The following is a 7784-nucleotide window of genomic DNA, read 5'->3' on the forward strand; positions in this document are numbered from 1 at the left end:
AACTCTCTGTAGAATATAGCTTTCATATCTGTCCTCACCCTGACCTTCCCTGTAAGGCTATGAGGGAGACAGGGATCATGATCCTCATTTTATAAAGAAAGAGCTGAAGTTAGAGAGAGGCAGTGATTTGCCCAAAGACACAGCGACACAGGCTGTATGTGAACCCAGGCCTGTCTTATTTTTTTTATCCCAAAGTCTTTTCTAGTTCCCATTCCCTCTCTCATTTGGTGAGTGCCAATCAATCAGCCAACTTTTCCCAAGCACCTAGCCTGGCACAGAGGACCCAGAGAGGAACTGGACACACTCTGTGCCCTAAAGGGGCCCCCTGTTCAGAGTGGCTAAGAAGCAAGTGCATGTAAAGGAGAAAAACACTAAAGAGGGGGGTGTATGGGGACTGTGGGCTGGAAGAGTCAAGGAAAGCTTCCCGCAGAAGGTGGCATTCCCAGAATGGTGTGAATGAGGGGAACTAGAGTCCAAAAGGTGTGTGAGGAAAAGGCTGGAGGAAGGAAGCAGGGAACGAACTAGAGTGACAGTGCATGTGTCTCAGAGCAAGGAGTGGAAAGCAGTTTTTCAAAGGCTGAAGCATGGTGGAAAGCGCTCTTGGTGCCACATCAGACAGACCCAGACACTAAGAACTTCTCAGAGGAAGATGTGGGCTGCTCCTTACCCCGAATCTTCAGCCCCTAGCACTGGGTCGGTTGAATAAATGAATGACCCTGATTTCAACGAAGTACTAGATAAGTGCCCTTGAGCAAGTCATTCCATGTCCATGACTTCAGCTTCCTTATCTGTGAAACGGGAAGAACTATAAATCACCTTGGACATGGTTGTTGAATTCAGTGAGCACGTATCTGTAAAATGCCTTACATTGTGCTTGGCACATAGTAAGGTGCTTAATATCTTACGATTGTTCTATCTTCCTTCATTCAGTCTTTCTCATGTGCAACTTAAAAGTGTTTTAAAAACCGCAGAGCTGCTGGCACACTCCGCGAGCCCTTCTCTAGTGTTCAGACAGGAATGTACATAAAATGGAAGCCTTGCTGGGGCAGCGAAGTAATGTCATTTTCAGAAACAGCAAAATGCGGCAGAGCCAGGAGTTATTTGGGGGTTAGTGACTCAGGGACATATGAATGTTGGGAACTGCCCTTTTCTTTATAATTTGCTTCCACACAATTTCAGATGTTTCCTGGAAAACAAATGTGAATATAAACATGATGCAAACACATACATGGAAATGTACATACGGGAGGAGAGGGATGTCTGACACCTGAACTTCAATCCCCGCTTTGCCAGTTACAGCTGCAGGGACTTGTAAAAGACACCGAACCACTCTGATCCCTTTGCTCACCAGTAAAATGGCAGTAATATTCTTACCTTGAGGAGTTATGGAGAGAATTAATAGAATATGGCTTGTGAAACCCAGGCTGGCTGTTTTTGTTGTTACAATAATAATAAGCACTGTCCCATACCCTGAGGTCAGAGAGAGGACCTTGGTTTGGCACCTGCCCCCGCGAAGCTTCCAATCTGGTGACTGGAGCTGAGTAGAGAGAAGAACAGGGTCCTGCAGAGGGGCTGGGGCTGCCCTTGAGCTGACAGGAAGGATGAACGGTAATCTGAAGACGTGTGTTTGAGGGCGATGTTCATTAACGCCCCCCCTCCCCGCAAAAAAGCCCCGAAGAGTCCGGCAGAGGACTTGGCCCCCGCGTTGCAGTCAGTGCACACAAGTGCGCTATTTCTTTGGCCTTCGGTTCTCCTGGCTGGGTGTTCCCTTGGCGACCCTGTCATTGTCTCCCCATTGTTTTAGGGGGCCCGAAGGCTTCTACCCTCAGTTGCCACCCCTGCCCCCAGGAATCATAACGTGGCTCCTGGCTGCAGAGCCTAGGCCGCCCTCACTCGCTCTCGCCCACACAGAGACACCATCCCCTTTTGGGTCGCCCTCACCTAACACGCTCCACGCTCGGCCCTGGACTGACACTTTACATTTGGGGGTTGATGCATTGTGTCAAACATTCTGCCTGAACTGGTTAGGCACCGGCTCCATGCCAGGCCTGGGGCTGGTCGCTGCACACAAAGGTGAAAATCATCCCCGGCCGGACGCCCCAACAAGAGGCAGGGGCGCAGGTCAGGGCGTCCGGGGCAGGGGACAGTCCTGCGGGACGGTGGAGAACGGATCTGTACCCAGAAGTGAGAAAAGGAAGGGGGAGGAAAGAGCGTTTCCAGGCAGAACGAGGCGCGGCGAGGTCCTGGGAGCAAACCCGAATCACACTGGCCGCCCCGAATTCCTGAGTGATTCTGCGGCAAACGCGTGGGCCAGTTCTCAGGCAGGGACACCTATATTTTCTACCCACGGAATTCATTCCTCACAAACCCGCTGCGCGCACGCGCTCGCGCATGCTCAAACTGAAGGCTTACTCTAGTAAGTCCCACAAAACAGGTTTGCCCAGCTGGCTCGTTGGTCTAGGGGTATGATTCTCGGTTTGGGTCCGAGAGGTCCCGGGTTCAAATCCCGGACGAGCCCCTTTTTTCATCTTTCTATTATACTGCACTGGTAGCTCGGTAAGCTAGTCCTAGTGAACATGGAGTAGAACTCGACACAATTTGAAGAGACCGTAGTGCCGACTAAAAACGAAGGAACGGTTTTGCGCCCAGACTGCCACCTTTCTCAAGAATTCTTTTAGGTTGAGAACTGTTTAGAAACCGGGTATTTGGAACAGAGGAAGAAAAGAAAGGGCTCGTCCGGGATTTGAACCCGGGACCTCTCGCACACCTAAGCGAGAATCATACCCCTAGACCAACGAGCCATCGATGCTATACCTCTCAGTTCTCCTTTAAAGTAGAGTGGGCACAGCCTAGCGTTTGTTGCTTTTTCTCCTGGTTGATTATAAGTGCATTCAAGGTACTCGATATCTGTTGGGTCGGACTTAGGACACCCAGGCTCGCTCTCAAGCGGGCAAGTCCTGGGTGCCGTCGTGGAGACAGAATCCTCAGTCCACTGTGCATTAGGGAAGTGTACAGGTCTGCAGACGCGGAACTGCAGGTTTACACCAGACTCCGGAGCTGGGACTGAAACTCCCCAGGGCTGTTTGCTCGGGCTTTGGGGTGGGAGGGTGGCAGAGTAGGCCCGGGACCATGGGGATCTTCGCTGAGCATTGTGCGGAGATCCTCTAACGCGTGATTCGCACGAAAGCACCGCATTAGCGTCATCGTTATTGCGCAGCCTGGGTCTCGGGGTTTCCGGACGTCTCTACGCTTTGGCCAGAAATTATGGTCAGGGCTGGGTCAGGTATGGGGATTCCTTTGTTTAGCCCCCAAACCTGAACGGAGTTTATCAACGCTGATAGCCGCCCACCAGGTGGATCTCCTAAAATGTAAGGGACCCCAGGGGCCTCTCCACATTTTTCTCCTCAGCGTTCCTGGGAAATAGAGCCAGTGTGTTTGGGCCGCCAGCCTGGTGAGATGGGGTGAACAAGACCTGTCCTCTGTCACTGCTGGAGAGAGGGACGGAGGAGGGGCTGCGGTTTCCCCACTACCATATGTGCACAGGCCATGGAGAGTGAAGGGTTGGTGGTCTTGCTGTTCCCCAACACGAGGGCTCCCAGTGGTTCAGCCAGTTACAGCCAGTTTTAATTGCTTGCCATTCACACACACCGGCGCACACTCGCGCGCACCTCCCCACCCCCGACTTCAAGCTGGGGAAAATGAGACCGCAAAGGCTGAGAGCAACTTTTTCCCAGTGACCTCCAAACCCCTTACATCTGTGCCGTGTCGTTAGTTGCTGGAAGGATCCTCAACTTCCTTATTCCCAAGTCTGAGGATGTGCAGGCAGGAAGAAATACCCCAAGTTAGTCTGCTGGAAGCATTTGCAAAGCTTCTTTCACTCCACTACACACTTTTACTGGCGTCTGCTCTGCCCCAGCCCTGGGCTAGGCCTCGGGGACACTGATGAGTCAGGTCTGCCTCCGGAACTCCCCTGCCCAGTAGAGGCCGCGCTGGCTGCACCCTCTGCCTAGCCCAGGACTTGCAGACTGGTCCGCAGGACCTAAGTCTGGGCCTCGGCAGCTGTGGTTGCTTCTAAACGAGGCTGTGGCCTGGACACACACCCAGGACCTCACCTCCTCTGCCCAGGACCGACATACTCCCAGAAAGGCCTTCTTCATGGACAGCTCAGACTTCCTTAGAATCCTCTTGGGGCTCTCCACAGTTCTGTAAATAATGGCGAAGTTTTTTACCTGCCCCTCTGGGCCCTTTGAGGCCTGACCTCTCCCGCCTCACCTCTCAACAGATCCTCCTCACTCCACCTTGAACACCCCAGGCCATGGCTCTATTCATGGTTTCCTGTAAATTCCCATCCTTGCCCTTTCTGCTCCAGCAGCACCTCTTCAAGGCAGCCCTGAGCTGGGTCAGGGCCCCCTGTCACACCCCAGCCCCTGCACTCCTTGTCACCCGGGTTGCCTGACCCCTGAACACATCTGTGCGTTCACCAGCTGGGATGGGGACAGGCCCCCTAAGGAGGGGCAGGGGGCATGTCAGCCCAGAGCCAGGCACAGATGACCAGTGGAGAAGTATTTGTCGAATGAATGGTATTTTGTCTCTTTCTCTAAAAGCTGAAACCAAAGAAAAATGTCACAACAGCTCAAAGCGTGGTGTAAGTCAGGGGTCTGAAGCTTCTTTGACTTCTCAATTGGCACAAAATGCATGTCAGCAATGAAACTTCTGAGGGGAGCTCTGTGGCCCCTCTGCCAGAGCCAGAACCCTTGGAAATGACCTCATGAAACAGAGGGGTGGCAGGGCAGGAGGGGCCCAGTAGGTGAGAAGGCAACTTTCCAACCAAAAGGGCTTCTGGCTCAGAGACCTCGGTGTGGAGTGAGTAGGCCCAAGAATGTCTTAGGAAGGCAAGAGCAGAGGCCAGAGCATGAGGGACAGCCAGGGGCTGGCAACCTATGGGTGCAGCTCCCCACAGTTTGCAGAAAGTCTGTGTGTGTGTGTGTGTGTGTGTGTGTGTGGAGAAGGTGTCTTAGTGCTTGCTGAGCCAGGGGATGGGACACCAGACCTGTCCGGCCTGAAGGCCACTGCTCCAGGCAAATCTATGCAGCTGACTGGGCTCTCTGAGAAGATGGCTGGTATATTTAGGCTATACTAGCTGTTCTCCTTCTAACTCTGGGGAAGACCCAAGGCTGCACTGATGCAGGGCTATGATTGATACCATGTGCTTGACAGAGGCTGAAGAAGTGGCCTGGACCTGGCCAAACAGGGAACCTTGGAGATTCTTGGCCCTGAGAGCAGAGGAGAAGGAACAGGGAGAGAGGGAGGAGGGGAAAGGGTAATCTCCTTATACACATTCTCATTCATCCTGTCCCTTCAGCAGACAGCCCTAGTGGGGGAGTCTGGGGGAGGCATGCAGAGCAGCAGACTGATTCCTAAGGGGCTCTGTCCAGCGAGGGTGTTGGTGCCCCGGGAGGAAAGGATGAGCCGGGAGAGAATGGAGAGGATGGGAGAAGAGCAGGGAGCTGGAGGTGAGAGGGAGGAGGGGCGGGAAAAATGAAAACCCAGCCTGTTGGTGGCTTCTTCTTTTTTTAAGAGCCACAAGCTGAGATCAAAGGTGATATTTTTACAGCAACTGAAATAGAAAACCACTGGGCACACAGTGGGAGGTGAGCAGCCGGAACACAGGCCCCTTTATGTAGCCTGTGGCCACAGCAAGCTCGCTGCCCTCTGCCCAGTGCCACTGGGGTGTGGGGGTCAGTGTGGCCTTGATCTTCCTAACTCAGGTTCAAGAAATAAGTGAAGGGAATGAGCTCGGCCCTCAGCGCTGGAAGGGAAAGACAGCAGTGAAGGATGGTAGTGAGAATCAGCGCCTGCCACCTTTCAGCAGGAGCCTCCCCTCATCACTCTCGCTGTGGGCCCCGGAGCTGTGCCAGGCCATTTCGTCCTCACAGACCCCTGTGGTGAGGAAGGGTTATTATCACCCCTGTTTTATGAAGGAGAAAACCAAGGCTGCAAGAGGAAGATGATTTGGTGCAGTCCCACGGAGAGTTGAGAGCAAATGCAGGACTAGAACCCCAGGGCCCCTGGTCTGACACCCTTTCTGCTCCCTGTGATCACTCACTCACTCACTCACTCACACACCAGATGATGTACTGAGCCTCTGCTATTACTGGTCCTCCAGCTGGCCCTGGCAGAAAGGGGCCACCCTCGGGTCGACTGAAGCACAGTTTCTCAGAGTGTGCTTGCTGGACTGGCAGCGGCAGCCTCACCCGGGAATAAGCAAGAACGGCAAATCCTCAGGCCAAGCAGACTCATGAACTCTCCATGTTTTCATGAGCTCTCCCAGTGATTCCAATGCACACTAAGTCTGAGAATCACTGCGTTATCTGTTTCCACATCGGTACTCTGGGGGAAATGACAACACCCTTCTCACACGGTTGAGCCCAGTATCAGCAAACACATCACTGGGCACGTACCCCGTGCCAGGCACCTTTCTAGGCCCTTTACCAATGTGACTGATTTAACTTCACAACTTGGTGTGACAGGAACTAACATAACCATCATTTCACAGATGAAGAAATGAAGGCCAGAGGTAAAGTGACTTCGCCCAGGGTCCCCAGCCAGCAAGCGGCAGAGCTCTAATATCCAGGCTCTTAACAGCTAGCCAGTGGGAAGCCCCCAGCAGTGGGTCTGGCTCCCGGAATGTGTTCCAGGCACGTCCGGGGATGTGATAGTATCACGGAATTACTTCACCTGAATTTGAGATGATGATCCCCATTTTGTAAATGTGAGATCTATTACTTTGTCAAGATTGAGGAGTGAGTCAGCTGCAAAGGCAACCTCAGTGTCTGAAGCCCCAGGGCAGCCCACAGGTCCTCACATTCCATGCAGCTTTGAGACGACAATAAACCATCTGGTCTTCCGGAAACGTCCCAGTTCTCTGTAGGGTAGAGGGTAGGCTCTGGCAAGGATGGGCTGGAACCCAGCACAGCCACTCAGGGGCTCTGCGACCTTGGACAAGTCACCTCACCTCTCTGAACCTTTTTTCCTTCTCTGTAAAGTGGATGCCAACAGTTTTAACCTTGCATGGTTCCTGGGAAGGTTGGAGAAGATGACATTCGTGCCCAACCCAGAGCAGGCACAGAGCCCGCCATCAACAAGCGGCATGCCCCTCTCTCTCCCCCTCCTTGCTGAGACCCTAGTGGAAAGACCAGCTGTAGACCCAGAAAAGTTTTGAAAGAAGAAGAAATAAGTTCCCAAATGATCAAAATGGATGTATCCTCTAGCTTTTCCTGACTTTTTCCCATATTTCCTTGAAATAGCCTCCCTGACCAGGGTTTCTGGGGTGAAGCACCGGCACCTGCTGCATCCAGGTTGGGAGTGCAGCAACCTGCAAAGGGAAGGGAAGGTGTCCTCCCTGCGCCGCCCCGCCGCCGCCGCCGCTGGCCAGGCGCCAGTAATCAGTGCGAGCGTCTGAGCATCTGCCTGCCTCGCGGCAGGCTGGCCAGGACATCTGAAGCACATTAGCTGCCTGTACCCCAAGGGCTGACCCTGCTTGTTGATTATCCCAGAGCCACAGAGGATGGAGCAAACAAAGACCAGGTGAGGTGTGGCCACAAAAGTGGAGGAGCATAATCTCTGGAGCAGCCTCTGGGGACCCCTGGAGAATAGAGGAGCCTGGGAGAAAGTGCGTGGCCTGGGCCAGCTCCGGCCCAGCCACGGGCTCCTTGGCCATGCAAACTGGAGCTGGAGGGTGGGAGGGGGTCTCCTTCCCTCTGAGGGCCTTCTAGCATCGACCT

The 7784-nt window shown here is 53.5% G+C and overlaps 1 non-coding gene across 1 annotated transcript; it reads left to right on the forward strand.

Annotated features, from left to right (window-relative positions):
* The first annotated feature begins 2446 nt into the window (after positions 1-2446).
* TRNAP-UGG lies at positions 2447-2518 on the forward strand. The gene has a single exon. It is a non-coding gene; the product is annotated as a tRNA-Pro (tRNA).
* The last annotated feature ends 5266 nt before the right edge of the window (positions 2519-7784 follow it).

The sequence above is a fragment of the Phyllostomus discolor genome, chromosome 6 (genome assembly GCF_004126475.2).
Source record: "Phyllostomus discolor isolate MPI-MPIP mPhyDis1 chromosome 6, mPhyDis1.pri.v3, whole genome shotgun sequence".
Lineage (NCBI taxonomy): Eukaryota > Metazoa > Chordata > Mammalia > Chiroptera > Phyllostomidae > Phyllostomus > Phyllostomus discolor.